Source organism: Urtica dioica, chromosome 3, assembly GCF_054948205.1.
Source record: "Urtica dioica subsp. dioica isolate 48M chromosome 3, U.dioica_male_clone48M_v1_H2, whole genome shotgun sequence".
Lineage (NCBI taxonomy): Eukaryota > Viridiplantae > Streptophyta > Magnoliopsida > Rosales > Urticaceae > Urtica > Urtica dioica.
This window is the reverse complement of record NC_142758.1, coordinates 32,520,364-32,524,011: the sequence shown is the minus strand read 5'-3', so window position 1 is coordinate 32,524,011 and position 3,648 is coordinate 32,520,364. Positions and strand designations below refer to the sequence as shown.

Genomic DNA, 3,648 nt, shown 5'->3' with positions numbered 1-3,648 from the left:
ACAATTCGTGATCGCTTTGATATTAGATGTGTCAATATTTGAGTTTTGGTTGATTTTTGATAAGTGACAGCCGATTGATATTATTGACGTCAATTTCTCATATTAACATATGAATCAACTTTATAAAAAAAAAAAAAAAAAAAACATATGAAACAACTCAAATCTTATCTCTATATTCCGTGTTATACCAGACTCAACATCTATATATATATATATATATATATATATATATATATATATATATATATATATATATATATACATTCAAAGAAACCAAGGACAACTTAGAAACTATATATAACATTAAACAACGTACACAACAAGGCCGTTGTCAGCAGTGACGGATCCAGGATTTCAATCAAGGAGGGGCAAATTTGAGAAATATTTTTTAGGAGGGGCATTATTGAAAAAAAACTTACAAATTTGGGTAAAAAACATAATTATTAGTAAAATTTAGGGGTAAAATTATAAAAAATATAAAAATTTGGGGTTAAAAAAATAATTTTCAAAAATTGAGGGGGGGCATTGGCCCACCCTGGCCTCCACCTAGATCCGTCGCTGGTTGTCAGTGCTGAGAAAGTCGCGAGTTGTTGGATTTGAGGCCCACGGAGGGTCCGAATTCGGGGTATCTGGTGATCTTGGACAAGGAATGCGCGTCGACAATGTTTTTCAGGCTGATCAAGGATAGGAGCTCCGAGATCTGCCATTTCCTCAGAACAAGGACCTCACTGTAGAATACTCCGACGTGATGGGCAAGAATAGCAGAGGCAAGGATAAAAGAACTGACGACTGCGACGAAGTGGCTTTCATTCCGGTGATCGGTGAGCCATTGGCTTCCAATCGTTACTACGTCATCCGGCGCAAAGGAAGACATCAGGGGTTAGTTTGTTGCTTTTTAAAAAAAAAAAAAATATAAAGCCAGCTAAGTTGGCATTTATGATCTCAAGATTTAGAAATCCAAATGTTTAGTATTTGCTTTTGAAAATAAAACTTATATTTTATGAATTTTATGAGGGTATGGCTTAATTGGCTTTTGGTTGTCTGGATCATCGTGATGATCTATGCTTCATTATGTGCGTGCATGAAAAATTATCAAGGAGAAGGAAGAAGAAGAAGAAGAAGAAGAAAATAAACAATATACCTGAACGTGGAATATTGATCATGTTTCTGGTTAGAAAAAAGAAAAGAAAAATGGTCATGACTTTTCTTGGTTTGTCCATATGCTTCCTACATTTTTTAATTTTATTTTATTTTATTTATCAAATATGTTTGGTACGGTTGTGAAAGAGAAATAACGAAAGAAGTTGGGAGATGGATGTATCAAAATAGCAAACGAAATATAAACAAAATTATGCATATTAAATTGTAGTTAAAATAGTCAGGAAATTATAAGTTAGTTATGAAACTCGTTTATTTATATACATGATTCTAATATATTTCAAAATAATGAATAATATACTCTATTAAATTGATAATTTATGCATATACCGCTATCCACTCTTAAATAAATTGTGAATTCGCACGAGTTTGTTCTCTAGAGAAATTAAAGATTGATTATACTATATCTTATTTATATAAAAAATCACACGGACTAAGACAGTTGAAACATTGAAATTACAATTTAACTAACGTTTTAATTAAGTTTAAAATGTAGTCAAATTTGACGAGGTGACTTGATTTTTTATATAGCAAATTATATTATTATCTTTTGTTTAAATCGTGGTAGAAAAAGCCCTATAGCCAATGTTTTAACGCAACTAAATTGCCAATGTTTTAATACACTTTATACTCATTTATTTCACAAAATTCTCTTTCCTTATTTATGACATGTAGTTGTTATGTGTATTTGAGAGACGTTGACTTTCTATCCCAATAACGTGTGTCAATTTTTTTAATGAAAAAAATTGATGTTTCAAATTCAATTGTGGTTTATTAAATTATTTTCGAATTAAGTATCATTAATTATTTATTAAAATGAATCATAATTTACTAAAATTAACAGTTATTTATCAAAATAAATGAATTTACCAAAATTAACATTTAAGAGTTATTTAAAAAAAAAATGATGGTAACTATTCAAATCTACCCCAAAAAAGACATATTCATTTTATATATGTGTTTGTCAGGTTCTTTAATGAGGCGTTTGGGTTTTAATATATTTTTATTATCTTTCCTTTTAGTTTATTTTATAATGGATTTCCTTTTTTATTTTATTTTTTATTATTAAATTGTCAAACGTGGTCTATGCATTTAATTAATTGATTTCTTTGACTATTAATTACATATAGTGAAACGTGGGCTAGTGGTTGGGTTTTGTGATTTGGTTACATAAGGGTAATTCGGATAATTTTTCATATGTAAATTTTGGTAAAAGGCTAGATTACGAAATAAACCAAATGTTGGCTACTTCTTTAAAACTAAGTTTGAAATTGGCTACATAGCTAGATCACCCTTTTATATATAGTGTTAACCATCTGTTTAACAACCTCTTGTTTAATTTGATAGGAAAGCCATTGCCAGCTCATCTGAGGCAGACATGGGTACCTTTTGTTGTTGCGCGTACATCAACGATGCAAAACCGCGGCCATTGGATTTTTCGGACACTTCTCAACAAGTCGAGATCATCTAAAAAAGGAGCCGTGGATACACTGTCATCTCCACCACCAGTGAAGGATTCCCTCCCGAGTTCTTGAGAAGAAAATATTAGACGATCCACATGAAGACCCTTCGGCGCTACCGCCTGGACCACGCCCGGGCGTCGATCCCAAACTCAGGGAATCGCTCCTAGCTCGACGGTAGTTGGAAAGTGGTACGTCCCTTTCATGTTCGTCAAGGAACACAATGTGGAGTTCAAGGAACATATGAAGAGGTCTATGCTTTATGAGATGATACTTTAGCAGAGATGGGACAAGATTTTCGAGCGAGAAAACGACAACGTGGATTCTCATAGTTGTTTTGTGGATGTTGGCGTGGTTGTGGACAGAGAAGAGGCGTTTGTTGATGGGAGGAAAGTTGTGTGCGACTGGGGTCGTGTTGGGGATGAATTGACATGGTTTAGGAGTGGAAAAGGGCAAGACTCGTTGAGCCTTTTGGGGTTGAGTGTTTTGATTACGAAGAGAATGAAATGGGAGCATGAGAGGGTTGAAGGTTCGGTTGGTGGGGAAGAGAATAGTGTGAGGGTGAAGAGGAGTGAAAATTTTGAGGGGAAATCTGGTAAGTGGTCTAACTTTGAATGTTATAGTATGGTAAAGAGGATTGTGTTGAAGAGAATTGATGAGAGTGTTTTGTTGGCTCATTATTTCAAGCACAGTAACCAGATTAGGTGTAAATGGGACTAATAGAAAGGGAAATAAATATAGTTGTTCTTATTGTATTTATATTTTTTCCGGTATATATATGTATGAAACCTTACTGCATGCACGCGCATCTATATAACTTAAAGTCAGGATGCAATCCGGTTAATAATGTTGAGATTTGACCTCGTCACTTCGACCTAACAGCTCGCTTCAGCTGTTGGGTTTTAGTTCGTCACTTCGCCCAAACCGTTGTTGGGTTTACTTTGTCAAACCATCTCTCCGAACAGAAAACGAAAATAAATAGCAAAGAAAAAAGGACACAAGACTTATAGTGGTTTACTTTCAATGAGAA

At 33.8% G+C, this 3,648-nt stretch overlaps 1 pseudogene; it reads left to right on the top strand.

The window, feature by feature from the left end:
* Positions 1-343: 343 nt before the first annotated feature.
* Positions 344-3,338, top strand: LOC149402594 (uncharacterized; annotated as a pseudogene).
* Positions 3,339-3,648: the final 310 nt, after the last annotated feature.